The sequence below is a fragment of the Rhinatrema bivittatum genome, chromosome 4 (genome assembly GCF_901001135.1).
Source record: "Rhinatrema bivittatum chromosome 4, aRhiBiv1.1, whole genome shotgun sequence".
Taxonomy (NCBI): Eukaryota; Metazoa; Chordata; class Amphibia; order Gymnophiona; family Rhinatrematidae; genus Rhinatrema; species Rhinatrema bivittatum.
The window spans coordinates 393,558,483-393,582,875 of NC_042618.1; the positions used below are offsets into that span (position 1 = coordinate 393,558,483).

A 24,393-nucleotide genomic window follows, 5' to 3' on the forward strand; every position below is an offset into this window, starting at 1 on the left:
TTAATATACTGGTACCAGCGGGCTCCTAATTCCATATGCTCAGGATATGTCCAATAAAGAAGCAGATTGCTGAACAATATTGTAAAGAAAACTGTATCCACTTCCACTACTACTTCTTATTATTTCTGTAGCACTACTAGATATACTCAGTGCTGAACAAATACACAGTCCCTACTCCATAGAGTTTACAAACTATTCAAAACAAATGAACAGGACAAATAACAGACTTTTAGAATTTTGTTTATTATGGTAAATGGTTAAAACCAACAAGAGTATGATCAGGAGAACCAGGATTAAATTTAAAAGCATCCACAATGTTTCAAAAGTACAAGTGACAGGCAGTAATGCTGTCTGGCTCCATTTTTACAAACCAAGCGGATCCAGTCCTGGATTTACTGCACTACATACAAACATGGATAGTAATCCTGCTTTTCTTCAGGTCAGGGATGCTCAAACCATGCTTGGACCCCCCTCATCCCACCCCCTCAGCCAGTCTGGTTTTCAGGATCTCTCTAATGAATATACATGAGATTTATTTTCATGCACTACCTCCTGTGTATACAAATATTTCTCATGCATATTCCCAATTAGGTTTCCCTGGTTTAAAAGTGTGGACTAGCAGCTTAGAGAAGGCACAGGCAGTTCTGGACCGTCTTGGAACCCCTGTCGTTAATTGTAACTGATCTGCAGCTGTGGAAAGCAAGGCTCTGCTAGAGTTAATTACTAGTACATTCTGCTCTTGTCTCTGAGGCTCTAGCGTGGAAGTCATGGAAGCCTTCTTAACCCAGTGAGTTCTAAGGTTTTCAGAATTATTACTTGTTTTCTGGTGACAAGTTTCCTTCAAAGTGTCCTGAAATGAAGGGCTGGAATTCTGTATCCACAAGCTCCTACAGGTAATAACGCTTTTAACTGGGCCAGAAGCTGAATGCAGGGTAGTCGAGCTGACTAATGAAGCAGCTGGTCCTTTAGCTGAGCAACAGGGGCACGATTTGCCTGGTGGTAATAGGCTTGGGATACATGAACATTTCCACCATCCTGGCTTAGGAGTGGAACAGTTCAAACATTCCTGGTAGACAGAAACATTTCTCTTATGGCAGTTACTGCATGCCCAATGTTCTTGGTCAGAGAGTTGACATGCCAGACAGTCTTGGTAGCTTAAATAGTTCAAGGTTTGGCAGCATCCACAGCTATAAAATCTTTGAGACTGAGGCATATTGTGGTTTGTGGGAAAACAATTTGACTCACCGGTTTGACACAAAGTCCTATCTCTCTCTCTGGAGGGTGGCTTCGGCATACTGTTACGTTTAGGCAGTGGTCCGGTGTTGTGAACACCACCTTCAGGAGTGACTCCAGGTGGAGAGAGAGACAGGGATAGCTGGAAGGTCTCCGTTGATGGCTGAGAAGGAATGATGCAGGCAGGAGTGTATGGAACTGGGCGATGGCTGTGATGAGAGTAGCAGAGTACTGGCTGGGAACAAAGTCAAAGTCCATGCAGGGTCAGGGCAGGCGGCAGGCAAACCAAGGTCAAGGTCCAGGCAGGGTCAGGCCAGGCAGCAAGCAACAGAGTCAAAGTCCAGGCAGGGTCAAGGCAGGTGGCAGGCAACAGTGTCAACGTCCAGGCAGGGTCAACAGAACCTTATAGCAAGACAGGCCACACACACAACAAGGCAGAGGGCCCGAAGGCCACACACACACGGCAAGGCAGAGGGCCCGAAGGCCACCCACACACAGCAAGGCAGAGGGCCCGAAGGCCACACACTCACACAGCAAGGCAAGGCAAGGCAGAAGGCCCGAAGGCCACACACTCACACAGCAAGGCAAGGCAAGGCAGAAGGCCCGAAGGCCACACACTCACACAGCAAGGCAAGGCAAGACAGAAGGCCCGAAGGCCACACACTCACACAGCAAGGCAAGGCAGAAGGCCCGAAGGCCACACACTCACACAGCAAGGCAAGGCAAGGCAGAAGGCCCGAAGGCCACACACACTCACACAGCAAGGCAAGGCAAGGCAGAAGGCCCGAAGGCCACACACACTCACACAGCAAGGCAAGGCAAGGCAGAAGGCCCGAAGGCCACACACACTCACACAGCAAGGCAAGGCAAGGCAGAAGGCCCGAAGGCCACACACTCACACAGCAAGGCAAGGCAGAAGGCCACACACTCACACAGCAAGGCAAGGCAAGGCAGAAGGCCCGAAGGCCACACACACACACAGCAAGGCAAGGCAGAAGACCCAAAGGCCACACACACACAGCAAGGCAAGGCAGAAGGCCCAAAGGTCACACACACACAGCAAGGCAAGGCAGAAGGCCCAAAGGCCACACACACACAGCAAGGCAGAAGGCCCAAAGGCCCCACACACACAGCAAGGCAAGGCAGAAGGCCCAAAGGCCCCACACACACAGCAAGGCAGAAGGCCCAAAGGCCACACAGCAAGGCAAGGCAGAAGGTCCGAAGGCCACACACAGCAAGGCAAGGCAGAAGGTCCGAAGGCCATGCACAGCAGGGAGCTCAATGCCGAACCACTGGAGTCTAGGGTAGGCAGGGCTATAAAGGAATATCCAGGACATAGAGCAGATGGATTGGGCCAGCCCAGAAAGCCTGCTCTAGAAGGACCCCTGGTGGTGAGGTGGTTGCACAGCAGCCATAGCCGTAACACTGTTGTCCCCTTACTAGCTCTTTACCACAATCTTCTATGTCTGCCTAAAGCATTTTTCAATTTCCTCATGATTTTGGTCTCCATTACCTGTACGGATAATCTCAGCCACCCTATTTATTCTACAAGCATTTCATGGAGACATTTTTATATTTCAGGTTCAGGTATTTAGGTTGGAGCCTTCTTCAACGTGAACAAAAGTAGATCTTTATGTTGAACACTATTGCCCTTTTGGGTTAAATAAAGAAGTTGATTGGTCAGTGTTTCTTTAGAATATGTTGATATAGCAGGATTTGGTTGGTTCAATCTGAAGCTAAGTCACTTTTTAAATTGCTGTCAGTAGTGGCGTTTGAGCAATCCACCATTATTTGAATGGTTTTGTGTCTGTACGGTCATGTTCTGAAGGTGGGTTTTCCCTTGGAAGTTGTCTCATTTTATCATTGTCATTGAATGTTTGCGAGTTTTTTGTATGTATTAAGTATTTAAGGGTGTATTTGTTTTATTGTAGGCTTTTTGAATGATATCCCCTGATGCAGGCATCATATGATGCTGAAACATTGGCAATGTCAGGACCTAATGGGATTTAATTTTTCATGAAAAGAGTGGAATTCTAAGCTAAATAGATTTTAAAGATTCTTGTAGAAGTTAATAAAAAGTTTGTTGAGTTTTTAAGGAATCTTTTGGGAAAGATATATGATGTGAACAACTGCTTTACATATTAATTTATTTAATTTAAAAGCACTTATTATCCGCCCTTCCTACGTTCAGAGCGGGGTACAAAAATGAACAAAGAGATGTACAGGGTGGGGTACAGCTATACAAAAATCAAGGAGGGGGAAAGAAAGGTAGGCAGCAAGTACATGAGATTGGTTGAGTTAAAGGATCAGGGGGAGGGGGGTGGAAGACTAGGTAGCATCATCTGAATGGGGACGAGTTGAGGGTAGTCAGTTGTCATCTAGGTTGGGGGGAATGCTCTCTTGAAGAGTAACTTTTTAAGGTTTTTTTTATTAAAAAGATCTTTCTCGTTGACCTTATTCTCTTATTTCACAGTAGCAGTCTGGCAGAGAAGAATGCTTATTCTCTGGTTTCCTCAAGATGGTGAGCTTTGTAGGCAGAGAGACTAGTATCATCTGGTTGGACGATCTGGTTTGATACTAGTTGAAGCCTATTGCGGGCAAGAACCTGTAGATTATAATCAACAAGCACTACTGTATCTGATACCTTTTTTTTCCCCATTTAAATAACTAGTGTTTGTACATGACAATAACTGGATTTTTCTTCACTCGAATATTTTTTTGTTGTTATTTTAATTTTATTTGAGTTTTTACTCAATTTTTTGTTTAGATTTTTATATTTTAGTTTGCTTTGTCATGTAAGACATGCTATAAACTACACAGCCGAATGAGTGTTCCACATTTATCACAGAATACCTGACTCCTGGAAATTAACTCTTTGTTGGGCCCTCTTTCATGTACTTTCCTATACAATGCAATATAGGGCAAGTTACAGTATCTGTTAGAATGGTTGAAAACAATACCAAATTGAAATTCAACTTCAGTTAATACCCGCAAAGTATCTCCATAGCAACACAAAGAAAATACTATTTGGTCTAGCAGCAGCACAGTAGGTGCAGCACAGTAGGACTGACATTACATTGCTGTTTGGAATAAAAAAAAATACTCCTTTTAACAACCTGGAAATTATTTTTTAAAAACTTGATTTATAGCAGGACTACAAACCTTATTCAGCAGCATACAATGGTATAGGAGCAAGCTTGTATCTTTCTGCACAAGTGAAATTGCATGCTTTTTAATCTTGTGAGGCCCATGCTTCGTAATCCCCTGCCAGCGTGTTATTAGAAAGAATGACTCCTCTGCCAGATTGTATCTCATATCAGTCTGATGATTCTCCCATGAACTCACAATGCCTTCCTATGGGCGACATTGCTTTCATTTCATTGTTCTGTGCTGCTATTTCATCACAAGATTTATTAAACCATAGCTACTGAACTTTTCAATTATGAGTCATATATAATCCTGCTAGAGCTGCAGAATTTTCCCATTTAATATGGTAGATTTAAACGTGCACCCTATTTCATTGTTTAAAAAGAGACAAATTGAAATGACTGAAGATTTCTTGAAAAAAGCATTTTTAGTCTTTCTTTGATTTTTTTTTTTTCCTGAGAGTTTCCTCCTACTCCATTGGGTTTCTAGCTCAGTGAGAACTGGTCCCAACTAAGCCTATTTATTTATTATTAAATTTTGATAGCCTATAATTCCTTACAGCTATGGCTATGCTGCCATGAGCTCTGCCATTTCTAATCATTTCCCCTTCCCATCTTGCTCAACCATCACAGCAACAGTTCTTGGCTAGGAGCCACAGACCACAGGTCCCTCCATAAACCAGTGTATAGACCCCTGGAGTCTGGCCATTATTTGTCACAATTGTGCAATGACTAGGACTCCTTCCTACTTCAAGGTCTATGAATACTGCCTTTACAGCATCTCTAGTCATGGCTAGCCCAAGGTATGGCTACCAGATTTTTGGCAAGCTAATCTGGGGCACTCTGCTCCCCCTTTTACTAATAGTGAGTAAGAACTTCTTGGGGGAGCGGGAGATGGTAGGCCATGGCTGTTGAGGTGGGTGTGTATGTTTGGGGTGGTGGGAAAAGATAGCAGGTCTATTTTGGGGGTGTGGAAAGAGATGTTGAAGGATATATTTAGCATAGGAAGGACTATCCATCCTCCTCTTCCCCTGTTCCATTATCGCTTCCTGTTCTTCCCCTCCATTGTTGCACCCTCTTTCCACATCCTTGTTCTTCCCTTATTCCATTGTTTTTTCCTTCCCATTCCCCTCCTTTGTTCCATTGCTCCCTCCTTCCACCTACTCCCACCTCCTCTGTTCCATTGCCCCCCTACCCCCTCCAATTGCCCCTTCCGGAAGTCCATTAAATCCTCCTCCCATGTTGCATAATCCCTCTTATCATCCCACACTCTTTCTGAGGCTAGCTCCACAACTCCGGCCCTTCTGATGGGCCGCGGACTTGCACCAAAAATAACTCACTATTTATATTTGTCTGCTTGTTGCTACATTATTCCTAACATAATAGATAGTATTTAATATTCTTATATCACTTTTATATTGCATCAATGCTTATGTTTAGCAGGTAATCAAAAAACCCAGATCCTGGTTTCCAGTCCAGGTAAATGCATAGTACACAGTCTGTTTATCCTCAGCAAATTTTCAGTCAGGAAGCTGTGTTATGAACTAACCAACTCATGGCATTTATTAAAATACTGTATTTATTAGAATACATCTAGAGGTTTTATTTACAAGCACAGTTCTAACATTGTTTTTGTCATTGTGTTTCTGAGTCATGCATGCAGCCATCTCTAGAACTTACTTCACAATCTGTGTTTTCCTTGCAAGGACACTGCATGACTGCTAGTGCCTTCTTCCTATTTGAACAGTTAAAATTACCTTTTCAACTACACAAGGAGAAAGTAAATAAACAGATAAATAACCTTAAATGTGTGAAACTGTAAATGCTTGTTACAATTTGTCTTGAGATAGAGATGGTTTGTGTAACTCCAGTTATTGTAGGGAGATTATAACCAACGGGCCGATGCAGTAAAATGCGCTCAGGCTGAGCGCACTTTTGGCCCCCGTTTGGCCACGCGTTTTCGACGCACTATTTTTACCCCTTATACAGTAAGGGGTAAAAGCGCATGGAAAACGCACGGCCAACCCCCCCCCCCCCCAAAACTAATAGCGCCCGCAACATGCAAATGCATGTTGATGGGCCTATTAGTCATTCCCGTGCGATCCAGAAAGTAAAATGTGCAGCCAAGCCGCACATTTTAATTTCGGCCGGCACCGCGAAACTGTAGAGAAAAGCAGAAAAAATTGCTTTTCTGTACACCCTCAGACTTAATATCATAGCGATATTAAGTCGGAGGCCCCAAAAGTAAAAAAAAATGTTAAAATAAAAAAAAATGTTAAAATAAAAAAAAATGTAAAATCTGCCCACGGCACGCGAGTTGGAAGACAGATGCTGAATTTTGCCAGGGTCCGTTTTCCGAACCCGTGGCTGTCAGTGGGTTCGAGAACCGATGCCGGTAAAATTGAGCGTCGGCTGTCAAACCCGCTGACAGCCGCCGCTCCTGTCAAAAAGGAGGCGCTAGGGACACGCTAGTGTCCCTAGCGCCTCCATTTACTGTGGGCCCTCATTTACATATTTTTTCTTACTGAATCGCGCGCCCAGGAGAGTGGCCTGGGTGGGCGCCGGGAGAGCGGGTGCTCGCCGGCTCTCCCACGGGTTTTTCTGTATCGGCCCGTAAGGTAGGAATGCTCCCTTTCTTTTCAGTTGGGCTGTCTGATTTATGCCCTTGAGCCAATTTGTAAAATTCATAGATGTACAAAACAAAAATGATGTATAGAAACACAGAGTAAAATGCGCTCTTAATAGGGGGCCGACTTTAGCTAACCAGTGCCCTGTGTGAAAACTGAAATAGATGCCACTGCCCGCAGCTACTTCAGGATTCTTGCCTACCCTCACCCCCCTGATCCCCACTCAGTCTTCCCCAATCCTGACTCCCAGTGACATTTTGCCACCTCTAGGCACTGTTGATAACATCACATTGCTTCTCCCTACCTCCCCCCTCCCCCATTAGACCAGACAACACTAATAAAGTTTAAGGTGTGTACTGTCATTTGCAAATTTAGGCCTAGATTCATCATTCTGCTATAAATATAACAGCCGACCACATCACGGTGGTGGGTTTTCGGCCGCCGTGGTGATAATTCCGGCGCTACTGCCAGCACTACTGCCGGCGCTACTGCCGGCAATAATGTGTAAAACATTAGCACCTGCAGCGGTACTGGAATTAAAATGTTTTTACCCCACCCAAAACTTGCCCAAACCCCTCCTCTTTCCCAAATTTAAATATTATTGCCGTAATGCGGTACTTCTCGCATGCAATAGGGCCCTACGCAGGCGATAAGGCCACATCGCGGTTTGATAAATGACCCTGTTAGTCACCTCACTCACTGATCCATTCTCTAGATCATTTATAAATAGTCTAAATAGCACAGGTCCCAGTATGGATCCCATTTGGAAAAGTCTCCATTTCTAGTCCTATCCTTTGTTTCCTGTCTTTTATCCAGTTACCAGTCCATAAAAGGACACAGCTTCCTATTCCATGACCTCCCAATTTCCTAAGGAGTCACTCATGAAGAATTTTGTCAATGCCTTCTGAAAATCCAAATATACTACATCAACTGGCTTACCTTTATCTGCAAGTTTATTTACACCTTCAAAAAAATCTGGTAACTTGGAAAGGCAAGACTTCCCTTTAAAAAACCATTTTGACTCTCCTCCATTAAATCATGTGCGTATGTCCCGGAGATTGCAAAAAGAGGCGGGGGTGGTCCGGGGCGGGGAGGGGCGTGACCTGAGCTTTCAGGCGTAACTTCTTCAACAAAGGTAACGGGGAGTTCTAGGTAGGGCTGGGGGGCGGGTTAGGTAGGGGAAGGGAGGGGAAGGTGCGGGGGGGCGGAAGGAAAGTTCCCTCCGAGGCCGCTCTGATTTTGGAGCGGCCTTGGAGGGAACGGAGGCAGGCTGCGCGGCTCGGCACGTGCAATTTGCACAATTGTGCAACCCCTTACATGCGCCTCCCTCTGCGTGCGCCGAGCCTATGCAAGATAGGCTCGGCGCACGCAGGGGGAGGCAGGGGGAAGTTTTCGGGGGTTGCGCGTAACTTACGCACACAACCCTTTGAAAATCTACCCCATAAGATAATAAGGTTTGGCCCTGCAAGAATATCATCCTTTTTAGTTACATTTGTCTTTGCTCTGAGAGCATGAACTGGATCACAGTCTGCAGTAGAGATGTGAATCGGAACCGGAATTGGTTCGGATTCCGGTTCCGATTCATATGTGGGGTTTTTTCCATCAGGCCCGATCGCGTTTTGTTTATCGGCTGCACCCCAGCCAATAAACAAAAAACCCACCCCGACCCTTTAAAAGTAACCCCTTAGCTTCCCCCACCCTCCCGACTCCCCAAAAAACATTTTACAGGTACCTGGTGGTCCAGTGGGGGTCCCGGGAGCGATCTCCCGCTCCGGGCCGTCCTCCCACTCCCGGGCCGTCGGCTGCCACTAATCAAAATGGTGCCGATGGCCCTTTGCCCTTACCATGTGACAGGGTATCTGTGCCATTGGCCGGATCTTGTCACATGGTAGGAGCACTGGATGGCCGGTGCCATCTTGTGCTCCTACCATGTGACAGGGGCTGACCAATGGCACCGGTAGCCCCTGTGACATAGTAAGGGCAAAGGCTATCGGTGCCATTTTGAATACTGGCAACAGACGGTCCGAGTGCAGGAGGTCGCTCCCAGACCCCCGCTGGATTTTTGGCAAGTCTTGTGGGGGTCAGGAGGGTCCCCCAAGACTTGCCAAAAGCCCCTGGTGGTCCAATATCATGGGGGTTTCCTATCGTTTTGGGGGAGCCCCCGATTTCTGACGATTTTGAAAATATCGACGATATTTTCAATCGTCCGAAGCCTGATTCACATCCCTAGTCTGCAGCCTCAATCGTCAGATTATACTGTGATACTGACTCAAAGTCTGGATGGGTTATCAATATAATAACTCCAAAACCGATGAGTAACCTCTGTCTCCAGAAATGATTTAGTATTTTACACAATTCTCCAATTTATCCTTAGCTGTAGCAGTTACTGCTCAAATCTTGTATCCAGTTGCAAAATAACATTTTCTGAATTATATTTATTAAGTTAAAAGCAGGAACACAGCTTCAGCTTGAAAACTCATGTACAGCACTCTGTTTGTACTTTCCAACCCCATCTCCAGCCACCTCTTCTTTCCCATGCCAATGGATTTGCATGAATCGATTCTATTTATGATTCTATAAATGCATAACTAGGCAATCTGTGAGATGAGAAGGGAGGACCAAAGGGCAATGCCCTGCATTGCTAAATCAGACACTGTCATTTGAGTCTTGATTTTGGTTTATGCTCCAAGGGCTAACTAGAATGCACATACTAATGTCCTTGGGGACCTAAAAATAATTTTCTTTTTTGTAGTATCTGATAGACTGACCTATATACCAAAGACAGCTTGAGAAAATAAATAAAAACTAGTGCTGCTAAATAGCACTTTCATATCACTGGAGAATCAAATGATAATCTCCTGGTTATGCCTGCCAGTTTGGTAGATGTAAATAAAGGCATAAGAGGGGAAACAGTGAATATACAGGAGACCACTGACAATAGTTCTTTTGGTGCTGCCCCAGGCCTAATTTTTACCAAGACAATATCTGCTCATAGTGGTTCCATTTTCATATCCACCCTAGCCAAATTGACAATGGCAGATAACATAGACACCAGTTTTGTGTCTACTCTGAGTCCTTGGTCACTCCCAATATCAGATCTGCTTGCCATGTCACCTCTTTGGTCTCTCAGCTGCCATGGTCCTGGACATTTTAAAGTAGATGCAGGAGGTAGATCTGATATTGGGAGTGTCCAAAGCATCCACAAAGTAATCAATACAGGAATTGTATATTTATTTTAGTTTGGTATACTACCTGTAAAAAGGTTTATCTAGGTGGTTTACAAATAAAAAAAAACAAACAATACAATAAGACAGAAAAAGAAAACTCATAAGAAAAAAAATTGGAAAAGAGTGTATAGATAGGATAGGAATGGACCAACGAAAAGCAGGAAAACACAGCATTAAAAGAAAAGCCTTGCTAAAGCAAGATTAATTTCTCCTACAGTTTCGATCCTACTAAACCCATTCAGGTACCAACAAACTATAAAGGCAAATTTGCTATAAAAATTGAAGCATCAATATTCTTCCCTTCTCATGGCACAGTGCTAATTATCCTGAAAGTTAAAAAATGTGTCTTAATGTCAATATGAGGAAATGTTTTAGAACCTACCTCCAGAAGTTTCTGGAACAGTAAAAGAATATTTTGTGGGGAGCCAAGATGGTTGACGCATAGGGAGTAAGAGAGAGTTGTTCTGCTGCCCTGATTTCTTTTTACAATATTTCAGTTAAGAATTGCTGGTTAAGAATGCCGCATGCCAAGCGTAAGGCGAAAGTGAGAGATAATTTACCAGAATTGGAGTTTGGATCGACGGGACAAAAGAAGATTGTCAGCTTTCTCGTGTCCACGCCAGAGACGCCAGAAGCGAGGGCCGTTGAGAGGGAGGACCAGGAGCTTGGATCCCCCACTTTGGCCGAGGAAATCTCGCTTAGCCCGGGAGCGCCAGATACGCCCTCCCTACTCCGAGGTTTGGTTGTGGTGGGGGAGGAGGGGCCGTCCGAGTCCCCGGGGAGGATTGGCGCTGACCTCAGAACATTGGGTGTGGACAGAGAGGTCTTGGCCTTTTCGCACGCAATGTTGGAGGGGGGGAGAGACGGCCCTAATATCAGTGAGGGCAGCTTTGACGCCCGGAGGCACAACGAGGCCTGTGCTCCCTAAGGAGATTGTACCGGCAGGAGGTAACATTGAAGTATCGCGCCATGGTGACACCATTTCATTAATATCTGGAAACGTTTTTTCTTTGAAGAAACCAGCTACTGTGACTTTAGATACCATTTGGAATGCCTTGGTATCCACTGAGTCAGCAATAACTTCTTTAACTAAAGCATTTCTGGAATCAAATAAAAGAGGAATGGATACTGAGAAAATCGAGAGTCTATAGCAAGAGAGATTAGAAAAGATGGAGGAAAGAATTATTCCAATTGAAAAGATTCAAACGAATTTAATTCAATTTGAAAGCTCTTCAATGAAAAAACTTGAGAATATTGAGAATACACTGAGATTTTTGAATCTTAGGATACTCAATTTCCCTATTGTGCATAAAATTCCTGTGGTGGACTTCTTTAAGTCATACCTTGCAGAAAGTCTTAAATTTCCAAGGGAAGCCAAGCCTGTGGTATTTATGTATTTATTTATTTATTTATTTATTTAAAAACTTTTCTATACCGTCGCTAAGTTATATACCATCGCAACGGTTTACAAACAGGCACATAGACTAAGGTATGTAATGTAGGTTATCGTACATTCTAACAGGTGCCAATAAAGTTCGGTTACAATTTCATAAATAAAATCAATATTTGAGCAAGGTTGGTCTAGTCCAGGTATATTATTGAGTTACTATCTCTTTGAGGTATTACTTCTTAAATGTAGGATTGAATAAAATCATTCTCATCTGCGTTTCCGTGTACTTTCATTCTCTACCCTCCAGACTCTTTAGTGAAGGCTTTTTTAAAGAGCCATGTTTTTAAATTTTTCTTAAACGTTTTGAGATTATTCTGTAATCTGAGTTCAGGGGGCATCATGTTCCATAGTATGGGCCCAGCCAATGATAAAGCCCTTTCTCTCACTTGGGTTAGTTTTGCTGACTTTACTGAAGGGATTGTTAGTAGTGCTTTGTTTGCTGAGCGGAGGTTTCTTTGTGGGACGTGTACTCATAAGGCTGTGTTTAGCCAGTCTACTTCTTTATCATATATAAGTTTGTGTATGGTACATAAAACCTTGTATTTTATCCTGTAGAGATGTGCAGGCAAAAAGTTTTCGTTGCGTACGCGATCCGTATTCGTGGAGGGTCAATTCCGTTCCATGCGAACGTATGGAGAATTCAATAAGTTGTCGATCTGTAAATACGTTACTACTAAATTAACTACAACCCCCCACCCTCCTGACCCCCCCCCCCCCCAAGACTTACCAAAACTCCCTGGTGGTCCAGCGGGGAGTCAGGAAGCCATCCCTGCACTCGTTTGTGGTTTCCTCACAGCGCCGATAGCCTGTGTCACAGGGGCTGCCGGTGCCATTGGTCAGCCCCTGTCACATGGTCACCGGCGCCATCTTGTGCTCCTACCACGTGACAGGTCATGTGGCAGGAGGTCGCTCCGGGACCCTCGTTGGACCCAACCGGAACTTTTGGCCAGCTTGGGGGGGCCTCCTGACCCCCACAAGACTTGCCAAAAGTCCAGCGGGGGTCCGGGAGCGACCTCCTTTCACGCCGTCCATCCGATCCCAATACTCAAAATGGCGCCGATCGCCGCCATTTTGAGACTCAAAATCGCCGTCCCGCCAATACTCAAAATGGCGCCGATCGCCGCGGCGCCATTTTGAGTATTGGCGGGACGGCGATTTTGAGTCTCAAAATGGCGGCGATCGGCGCCATTTTGAGTATTGGGATCAGACGGACGGCATGAAAGGTCGCTCCCGAACACTCGCTGGACTTTTGGCAAGTCTTGTGGGGGTCAGGAGGCCCCCCCAAGCTGGCCAAAAGTTCCAGTTGGGTCCAACGAGGGTCCCGGAGCGACCTCCTGCCACATGACCTACCTGTCACGTGGTAGGAGCACAAGATGGCGCCGGTGACCATGTGACAGGGGCTGACCAATGGCAACGGCAGCCCCTGTGACACAGGCTATCGGCGCCGTGAGGAAACCGCAAATGAGTGCAGGGATGGCTTCCTGACTCCCCGCTGGACCACCAGGGAGTTTTGGTAAGTCTTGGGGGGGTCAGGAGGGTGGGGGGTTTAAATGTTTATTTAGGAGGCCGAATACAACGGATATCTGTTGAATACATGGGGAGTCGTGATGCGTTTCGCCTCCCCACGTATTCAACAGATTGCAAAAAACAAGTTGCGGATTACAAATACGTGGAAAACGGATGCTCACCCCTATTATCCTGTATTTGATGGGCAACTAATGTAAGTCTGCTAGAGTTTCAGTTATATGGTCTCTCCTCTTTTTTCCCGTCAGTATTCTGGCTGCAGTATTATGAAGTATCTGGAGTGGTCTTATTGATGTGCTTGGGAGTCCTAGTAAGAGTGCATTGCAGTAGTCAGTGCTGGAAAAGATAAGTGTTTGTAATACTGTTCTGAAGTGGGCAGGTGTGAGTAATGGCAGGCATAACTTGCTCATGCCGACTCGCCATCCCCCGGCACAGGCCGCTGTGCAGGAGGATTCTGGCCCGCCCCCGGACTGCCCTCAAACTGCCGCCATGCCCCCGGCCACGCCCCGGACCACCCCTGAACCGCTGCTACGCCCCCAGACCGCCCATTTTTTGAAGCCCAGGGACATACGCGCATCCCGGGGCTTGCGCGCGTCGCCGAGCCTATGCAAAATAGGCTTGGCGCGCACAGGAGTAAGTTTTGGGGGGTTACACACGTATCTTACACACGTAACCCTTTGAAAATCTATCCAATGCATTCAGCACGTGTTTTTTTTCAGACAGACAATTGGAAATCCCTTTAAAAACTGCCCTCTGTATGATATATTTCATTGAGGCACATGTATTTATTTATTTATTTATTTATTTATTTATTTATTTATTTTCTTTTACTATACCGATGCTCAAGACTAGGTCTTATCGTACCGGTTTACAATGTAACTGAGGGGAAACCAATTAACATCAAGGTAGAAAGTAAAGTTACATTAAACAGGGAGCGTAAAACCTGGGCAATGGAAGACAGTACAGAATTTAAACTAAGAAACAATTAGAGAGAGATAAATATATAATCAACAAAAACTATAAGATACGTAAACATAGATTTATCCTAGGCAGTTATTAGCATGGTATGTCCAGTGGGAGAAGGAAAGGGTGAGGTTGGGTGGGGGGGAAGGGGAGAGGGAAAAGAGGGGGGGTAGGGATTAAGGAGGGGTGGGAGAATGAGAGTCAGTGATGGTTGAGGAGATCCTTCAGCGGTAGGCTTCTGCGAACAGCCAGGTTTTCAATTTCTTTCTGAATGTTGAATGGCATTGTTCTTGGCGTAAGTCTTGGGGAAGTGAATTCCAATGTAGTGGACCTGCTGTTGAAAGAGCACGCTTGTGAATAGAGTTGTGGACAGATGATTTGTTGGGGGGGGCCTTGAGCGAACCTTTATAGGCAGTTCGGATCGGTCTTGCGGAAGTATGTAATTCGAGTGGGAAGGTGAGTTGGAGAGTGGATTGCTGGTAGACGGATTTGTGGATGATGGTGAGAGCCTTGAAAAGTATTCTATATTGGATGGGCAGCCAGTGTAGGATTTTTAGGATTGGTGTGATATGGTCCTTGCGACGAGTGTTTCTAAGGATCCTAGCCGCTGCGTTTTGCAGCATCTGAAGAGGTTTGGTGGACGAAGCGGGGAGACCAAGTAATAGAGCGTTACAATAGTCGATCTTTGAAAACAGTATGGCTTGAAGCACCGAACGGAAATCCTTGAAGTGTAAGAGCGGTCTAAGTTGCTTCAGGACCTGTAGCTTGAAGTATCAATGAATCAATGTATCAATGTATCAATGTATCAATGTATCAATGAAATATAACAATGTATCAATGTATCAATGAAATATATCATACAGAGGGCAGTTCTTAAAGGGATTTCCAGTTGTCTGTCTGAAATATATGTCTGCTTTCATGTATACTACTGCTATAATGTTATTTTGTAACACCATATATTTATTGTTGTATATTGCTTTGGATGGGCGAAGTCCAGTCCTCACTTCACCTATCCCAAGCGATCTAGAAATGTCTAAATTAAACTCACTTTATGAATAGCATGCACTGAAAGCTTTTAGTTCATGCTGTTTGCAAACAGCGCATGTAAAATGACAAAAACAAAAACATTGTTTTTTCCTGTCATTTCCTTTCGTACGGAAAATGGCGCCGGCAGGAGATCGACTGCAGGAGGTTGTTCAGCGAGGCGCCGGAACCCTCGCTGAACGACCTCCTGCAGTCGATCTCCTGCCGGCGCCATTTTCCGTATGGAAAATGGCGCCGGCCATACGAGTATGGCCGGCGCCATTTTCCGTACGAAAACGATTCGCGGCGGGAAATCGCTCCCTGACCCCCGCTGGACCTCCAGGAACTTTTGGCCAGCTTGTGGGGGGCCTCCTGACCCCCACGAGACTTGCCAAAAGTCCAGCGGGGGTCCGGAAGGACCTCCTGCCGTCCAATCGTGTTCGTCTATGGCCGCCGCCATTTTTCGGCGCCATTTTGGAAAATGGCGCCGGCTGAAGACAACAAGATTCAGGAGCAAGAGCCCGTTCCGGACTGCTGCCGTTCCGGACCGCTGCTGGACCCGCAGGTTATTTAACTCATTTGGGGGGGGTTCGGGAGGGTGGGGGATTTAATTTAAAGGGTCGGGGGTGGGTTTTAGGGGGTTTTAATGTGCCGGTTTTGCGATTTTTAGATTTTTAGATTTTTCACGATTTTTCACGATATTTTACCCCCCCAAACGGCAACAATACGATTCCCTCCCCCTCCCAGCCGAAATCGATCGTTAAGACGATCGAGGACACGATTCACATCCCTACTGATTTGTATCTAATACAGGAATTTCGGTAATAAATAAATAAATAAATACTGGGTCAGACTAAGCATCCTATTTCCAACAGTGGCCAATCCAGCCTACAGGTACCTGGCAAATACCCAAAAACTAAGAATATCCCACGCTATTGATGCCAGTAATAGTAGTGGTTATTTTCTAAGTCAACTTGATTAATAGCAGGTAATGGACTTCTCCTCCAAGAACTTATCCAAATCTTTTTTAAAACCCAGCTACATTAACTGCACTAACCACATCCCCTGGCAACAAATTCCAGAGTTTAATTGTGCGTTGAGTGAAAAAAAGAATTTTCTTCTATTAGTTTTAAATGTGCACATGCTACCTTCATGGAGTGCCACCTAGTTTTTCTATTATCCGAAAGACTAAATAACAGATTCACATTTACCTGTTCTAGACCTCTCATGATTTTAAAGATCTAGATCATATCCCTCCTCAGCCGTCTCTTCTCCAAGCTGAAAATTCCTAACCTCTTTAGTCTTTCCTCATAGGGGAGCTGTTCCATCCCCTTTATCATTTTGGTCTCCCTTCTCTGTACCTTCTCCATCAAAACTATATCTTTCTTGAGATGCAGCAACCAGAATTGTACATAGTATTCATGGTGTGGTCTCACCATGGAGCGATAAAGAGGCATTATGACATCCTCCATTTTATTCACCATTCCCTTCCTAATAATTCCTAACATTCTGTTTGCTTTCTTGACTGCCACAGCACACAGAGCCAACAATTTCAAAGTATTATCCACTATGATGCCTAGATCTCTTTCCTGGACGGTAGCTCCTAATATGGAACCGAACATTGTGTAACTATAGCATGGGTTATTTTTCCCTATATGCATCACCTTGCATTTGTCCACATTAAATTTCATCTGCCATTTGGATGCCCAATTTTCCAGTCTCACAAAGTCCTCCTGCAATTTATCACAATCTGCTTGTGATTCAACTACTCTGAATAATTTTGTATCATCTGCAAAATTTGATTACCTCACTCGTCGTATTCTTTTCCAGATTATTTTATAAATATATTGAAAAGAACGGGTCCTAGTACAGATCCCTGAGGCACACCACTGTATACCCTTTTCCACTGAGAAAATTGACCATTTAATCCTACTCTCTGTTTACTGTCTTTTAACCAGTTTGTAATCCATGAAAGGACATCGCCACCTATTCCATGACTTTTTACTTTTCTTAGAAGCCTCTCATGAGGAACTTTGTCAAATGCCTTCTGAAAATCCAAATACACTACATCCATTATATACTATATCTATATGTTTATTAACCCCTTCAAAAAAGTGAAGATTTGTGAGGCAAGACTTGCCTTGGTTAAAGCCATGCTGACTCTGTTCCATTAAACCATGTCTTTCTAGATGTTCTGTGATTTTGATCTTTAGAACACTTTCCACTATTTTTCCTGGCACTGAAGTCAGGCTAACTGGTCTGTAGTTTCCCGGATCGCCCCTGGAGCCCTTTTTAAATATTAGGGTTTCATTAGCCACCCTCCAGTCTTCAGGTACAATGGATGATTTTAATGATAGGTTACAAATTTTTACGAATACGTCTGAAATTTCATTTTTGAGTTCCTTCAAAACCCTGGGGTGTATACCATCCACTCCAGGTGATTTACTACTCTTCAGTTTCTCAATCAGGCCTACCACATCTTCTAGGTTCACCGTGATTTGGCATCTCCCTAACATCCTCTTTAGTAAACACCAAAGCAAAGAAATAGTTTAATCTTTCCGCTATGGCCTTATCTTCTCTAAGTGCCCCTTTAATCCCTCGATCATTTAACGGTCCAACTGACTCCCTTGCAGGCTTTCTGCTTCGGATATATTTTTTTAAAGTTTTTACTGTGAGATTTTGCTTCTACGGCCAACTTCTTTTCAAATTCTCTCTTAGCCTGTCTTATCAATGTCTTACATTTAACTTGCCAGCGCTTATGCTTTATCCTATTTTCTTCTGTCGGATCCTTCTTCCAATTTTTGAATAAAGATCTTTTCGCTAAAATAGCTTCTTTCATCTCACCTTTTAACCATGCTGGGAATCATTTTGCCTTCCTTCCACCTTTCTTAATGTGTGGAATACATCTGGACTGTGCTTCTAGGATGGTTTTTTGTTTTTTTTAAACCATGTCCATGCCTCTTGCACACTTTTTACCTTTGTAGCTGTTCCTTTCAGTTTTTTTTCTATTTTTCTCATTTTATCAGTTTCCCTTTTGAAAGTTTAGCGCTAGAGCCGTAGATTTACTTACTGTCCCCCTTCCTGTCATTAATTCAAATTTGATCATATTATGATTACTATTGCCAACCGGCCCCAGCACCATTACCTCTCTCACCAAATCCTGTGCTCCATTAAGAATTAGATCTAAAATTGCTCCCTCTCTCATCAGTTCCAGAACCAATTGCTCCATAATATTGCCATTTATTCCATCCAGGAACTTTCTCTCTCTAGCATGTCCTGATGTTACATTTACCCAGTCAATATTGGGGTAATTGAAATCTCCCATTATTACTGCACTACCAATTTGGTTAGATTAGAGATGACAAAAAACTTGAAGGTTGTCTGGCAGGCCAAGTGTTAACTTCCACTGATTTATCCACCCCCTTAAACTTGTACATTAGAAATATTGGCATAGTTTCTGATGCACTACAAAAAAAAAATCTGCACAGCTATGAAGAGAACACATTAGGTATCCTATTTAAAAGGGAAATCCAGATTTCAACATATCAAAATATGGAAAAGAAATTCTGAATTCTTCAGACTTGGAAGCCAAAAAACATACCAATCTGTACAAACTTTCAGTCAATGTTTCGATATAAAATCTAATTATTTAAGCATTTCCCCCCTTGCTTGAGTGATCTCAGGATCACAGTGTCCAGCCTTTTCAAAAGCTGCTGCACTTTTAACTCCTACTGTCATAATGTAATGCCTTAAATTTGATATTGCTTTATGATGTTTACGCTATGTAAATCTGAGGTTTCATTTTTTTTGTGATCCGCTTAGGACAAATGTTGAAGTTGGTAAAATATTTAGTCAGATGATATGCTGTCTATAGTTGGTAAAGGAGCTTCAACGTCTATGTCAGCCTACTGGAGTGAAATTTCACTAACAGTGATCTGCATATTCTAGAGCACAGAATTCAGAATTTGTGACTATTAGTTGGTGCCCAGAATTCCAAGCAGGACGTCAGAAGAGCTTTTTGCCAGTGTGGATAGAAGAAAGAAGGTGTTTAACATTTGAAAAAGAAAAAGAAGCAGCTCTGCTTTTAGGTGGCAGAAAATACCTCGGGTCGCTGTCAGCTCTCAGCAGTTTCAGTGTACGACTAAAATGGTAATTTATCAAGTTTTCTAGGCTTTTTGTACAATTCTGGTCGCCGCATCTCGAAAAAGATATAATTGCGATGGAGAAGGTACAGAGAAGGGCAACCAAAATGATAAGGGGAATGGAACAGCTCCCCTATGAGGAAAGACTAAAGAGGTTAGGGCTGTTCACCTTGGAAAAGAGACGACTGAGGGGGGATATGATAGAGGTCTTTAAGATCATGAGAGGTCTAGAACGAGTAGATGTGAATCAGTTATTTACACTTTCGGATAATAGGAGGACTAGGGGGCATTTCATGAAGTTAGCAAGTAGCACATTTAAAACTAATTGGAGAAAGTTCTTTTTTACTCAACGCACAATTAAACTCTGGAATTTGTTGCCAGAGGATGTGGTTAGTTCAGTTAGTATAACTGTGTTTAAAAAAGGATTGGATAAGTTCTTGGAGGAGAAGTCCATTACCTGCTGTTAAGTTCACTTAGAGAATAGCCACTGCCATTAGCAATGGTAACATGGAATAGACTTAGTTTTTGGGTACTTGCCAGGTTCTTATGGCCTGGATTGGCCAATGTTGGAAACAGGATGCTGGGCTTGATGGACCCTTGGTCTAACCCAGTATGGCATTTTCTTATGTTCTTAACCCTGGATATGGGGAACACCCACTGCTTCAATGTTACAGTGATCTTCTGGGCTTGGAAAACTTGAGGACGTTCTGAGCGCTTGCTACAGGGAGACTGAATACTAACAGCACATGGTTTGCTATCTCCCATGACTGCAATGTGGGATTTACATTTTTTGTTGGCCTACATACTTTATCTTTCTTTAAGCATTAAGATATCCTAGGGAGGAGGGAAGGGAGGTAACATTCATACACACACATATGACGAGAATATTTAGTGGCATTTGTGTGTCTGTACATGTGTTAATTTCAAGATGTGTATACAAACGAATGAAGTGCTTGTCTGTGGGGAAGAAGGGCAGGTGAGCGAAGTGGTGTCAGAAGCACAGTGTTGATATCATTAAGGCATTCTGATTTAAGGACCACGATGATGGACAAATCAACCAATTCGTGTTTAGTGATGGTTTAGCACATTTTTGTGATCGCAATCTGAGTTTTGAAACAAGATCCTTACTCACCATTTTTGCATAGAAAATGATATGAGAACAAACCCTCTCCCCCCAGGAGTCTCTTTCTTGTGAGGGTAGCTTGCATTTCAAAAAGGAGACTGCAGTCACAAAAAAGGGGCATAAGCCATGGCCCAGGATGTGGATTGCTAGGACAGAATAAAACTGGTCCATTTCAATTCAACAACCTATTCATGTACCTAAATGTTCTTCATGCAACCATTATAGCAGCAATTAAATATGTAGTACAAATCACCCTCTCTCTCTCTTTTCTTCTTTAGAATAATAAAATACAAGATTTGGTAAGCAGGATAGAAATGGCTTCCCAAAACCTGTCCCAAGACCTGAAGACGATTGGACAGAAATTCCTGAGTAAGATTCAGGAACTCCCTCAGTCAGGGTTCTTCAACATTATTGCGTTTACCGTTCTTCTTCTGTTCATTGGTAAGTAGTGCTCCAGATACTAAGGAAAGGGTTTAAAGGGACACATGCCACCTACAGGCCAAGGACCAGATATTAAATATACTTAATTTCAAAGAAACAGTTCAAAGAACATGTTCTCATAGATCAGTGAAGTCTGCTGTTTAGATGATGCCTTGGATTTGATACGATTTGGTATTTTGTCTGCATGGATGAATATGTTCTTGGGAAATAACAGTCAAACTAGTTCTAGGTGAAAACATTTTAATGGACTAACTCAGTACATCTGGGGCTAATTCAGTAGCCTGGAGAGCATAGCTCGGGAAAGCTAGTCACAGACGTAATGAGTTAGTTCAATATTTTGTTGACCTAATTTCTACATATTCACGTGAATTAACATTGCGACCACAAGATTTTGCTAGGGAAATAAGTAAAGGCCTCCATACACATCATGCTTATGCCACATTACAATTTTGTCTAGACTTTATTTAATGAACTCCTTTTTCTTATTAAACTCTAAACCAAAGCTCCCCCGCTGAATAATGCTATGAGCTTCCTGGGATATTAAGTTCCACATTTAGCCTCCCAGGAACTTTAGTGATCTTGCCCCTCTTCCAGCGGAGTGGAACTTGGCTGTTACTAGCATGGAAGAAAAAATTATCACCTCTCCCCCCACCACAATTCAGACAAAGGGACTGTGGAACTGGCTACCAGCAGCAGGTGTGATATAAGGAGAAATGGATGGTAGATCCACAATACAATGGACACTGCCCAAATTTTATGCCCGAGGTTCAGTGGGAATGGCACAAAAGAAAGAGAAAGGAAAAGCTGCCCTGAAGAGCACCAGAGTGTATTACACGCTGCCGACACCACTCTGTGTGTTTTAGAGGGCAACTTTCAAAGCCATTTATGCAGACTAATAGTGATTGCCACGTGTACACTGGTTATCTGCAAGTTGCCCTACTTCTATTAAGGCCAACAGAACAAGGAGTGTTCCACAATGCTTGTACCATTAGCCTCATTTAGGGGAGGTGTTCTGGAGGGGTAGGGGAGGAGAATGTTTGGGACAGGATAGAAAACTAGCATGTTTAGATTATATTTTCAAGTCTACGTGCATTATTTTCCGAAGATGTTCTTACCTGGCACCAAGAGCAGTTGCAAGTGTCTGAGTACTTGATATCCATGACAAATTTCAAAATGACTCTCACTTGCCCACAAACCTAAAGGTGATGCAGAGTCCTTGAGTAAAAAAGGCACCTACAGATTTGGCTCATGCGGAGAGTGTGAAAACTGCCCCCTTCCGCCTCCCACCCACCCACTAGCCCTTTCAGCTTGAGTTTATTGAACAGAGACAGCAGTAATGAAATTATCCTCTCACATTTCTGTCTCTAGATGCCCCAATATGAAGTTAACACAGGCAGCAGCATCTTCTTCTTGCTGCTTTGATGGCAATTAACCTCTGTTTGTTTCCAGTAAACCAGAGTTTCTCTTTGCATGTTAAACAGAAGCTGATCAATTGCTCTCTTCTCCCATTCCTCTTCCTAGTTGCCGTGCTGCTGATGGTTGTAATCGCCTGCAGCTACTACTGTTGCGGGGTTAATAAGAAACACAGGCTCATCAAGGTTGAGCCAACCCCAGATGTATGAAGACCCACAGAAGATGTTCCGAGGAAGCAGCTGGTCCTACCTGCGTGGGCTGGCACTCAAAAGAACCAGCTCCCTACCACCGTCCTCCAATCACCACCGTTATGTCAGCTCATTCAAAGTCACCTTAGTAACACCATTCAACAGAAACAACTGGTGAGAGGGAAAAAAAAACAAACCCAAAAAAACAGAGTCTCGTTGGGATGTCTGCCACAGTCCGTCTTTAGACCCCCAAAAAAAGAGACTGCTACTTTCTAAATGACTATGCGCAAAACAAAAAACAAACATTAACTTAGCATCCAAATAAAGAACTATAAAAAAAAAAATGTTAAAGATACTGGAATAACTGCAAATAAAACCATATTTACATTTTCTTTGATGACAGCTAAAGAAAAGAACAAGCAGACACAAACTGTGTGGAGGAACCAAGGATGAATTTTATATCTCTGTCTTCCACTAGTTACATTTTTCACTTTACTATTTCAATCCCTTATCATCGGATTTTTTTTTAATTATTTAAAGAGACTGGAAATACATTTTATGGACATGACAACTAAAAACAGGATCACCTCTTTCAGTTCTGATTGTGGGGAGAAAAACTACTTTTTTCAGGAGATTGCAAACTAAATATTTCTTTTGAGATTTGTTTTATGAGGAATTCCACAATTTATTGTTCCTACTGTGTACTGTACATTTGGCAGTACTTATATTTTTATTGGTAAAATGGAAGAATTTTAAAAATATAAACAAGTTATGGATGCTAAGATCATCCTGACAATGTCATTTACTATTTCAATCCCTTATCATCGGATTTTTTTTTAATTATTTAAAGAGACTGGAAATACATTTTGGGGTAGATTTTTAAAAAGAGCGCGTTCGCGTACTTTTGTTTGCGCACCAGGCGCAAACAAAAGTACGCTGGATTTTAGAAGATACGCCGGCCCATAGGCCACCGGCGCGCGCAGAGCCCCGGGACGTGCATAGGTCCCGGGGTTTTTGGAAGGGGGCGTGTCGGGGGCGGGACCCGATGACGCGGCATTTCGGGGGCGGGGCATTTCGGGGGCGGGGCCGTGGGCGTGGTGCCGGCCCAGGGGCGTGGTCCAGGCCTTCGGACCAGCCCCCCGGGTCGGAGCACGGGGCGCGCGTAGATTTACGTCTGCTTCTCGCAGGCGTAAATCTACGGACAAAGGTAAGGGGGGGGTTTAGATAGGGCCGGGGGGGTGGGTTAGGTAGAGGAAGGGAGGGGAAGGTGAGGGGACGGCGAAAAAGAGTTCCCTCTGAGGCCGCTCTGATTTCGGAGCGGCCTCGGAGGGAACGGTGACAGGCTGCGTGGCTCGGCGCGCGCCGGCTGCCCAAAATCGGCAGCCTTGCGCATGCCGATCCAGGATTTTAGAAGATACGCGTGGCGTATCTTCTAAAATCTTTGTTTTAGAAGATACGCCACCTACGCGTGGCGTATCTTCTAAATCCTGGATCGGCGCGCGCAAGGCTGCCGATTTTGGGCAGCCGGCACTCGCCGAGCCGCGCAGCCTGTCACCTTTCCCTCCGAGGCCGCTCCGAAATCGGAGCGGCCTCAGAGGGAACTCTCTTTCGCCCTCCCCTCACCTTCCCCTCCCTTCCTCTACCTAACCCACCCCCCCGGCCCTATCTAAACCCCCCCCCTTACCTTTGTCCGTAGATTTACGCCTGCGAGAAGCAGACGTAAATCTACCCGCGCCCCGTGCTCCGACCCGGGGGGCTGGTCTGAAGGCCTGGGCCACGCCCCAGGCCGGCGCCACGCCCATAGTCCCGCCCCCGAAACGCCACGCCCACCCCCGAAACGCCGTGTCGTCGGGTCCCGCCCCTGACACGCCCCCTTCCAAAAACCCCGGGACC

The 24,393-nt window shown here is 44.2% G+C and overlaps 1 long non-coding RNA gene across 1 annotated transcript; it reads left to right on the forward strand.

Annotated features, from left to right (window-relative positions):
- The first annotated feature begins 18,934 nt into the window (after positions 1 to 18,934).
- Positions 18,935 to 23,108, forward strand: LOC115091115. The gene is made up of 3 exons (XR_003856621.1): positions 18,935 to 19,342; positions 20,737 to 20,899; positions 22,421 to 23,108. It is a non-coding gene; the product is annotated as an uncharacterized LOC115091115 (long non-coding RNA).
- The last annotated feature ends 1,285 nt before the right edge of the window (positions 23,109 to 24,393 follow it).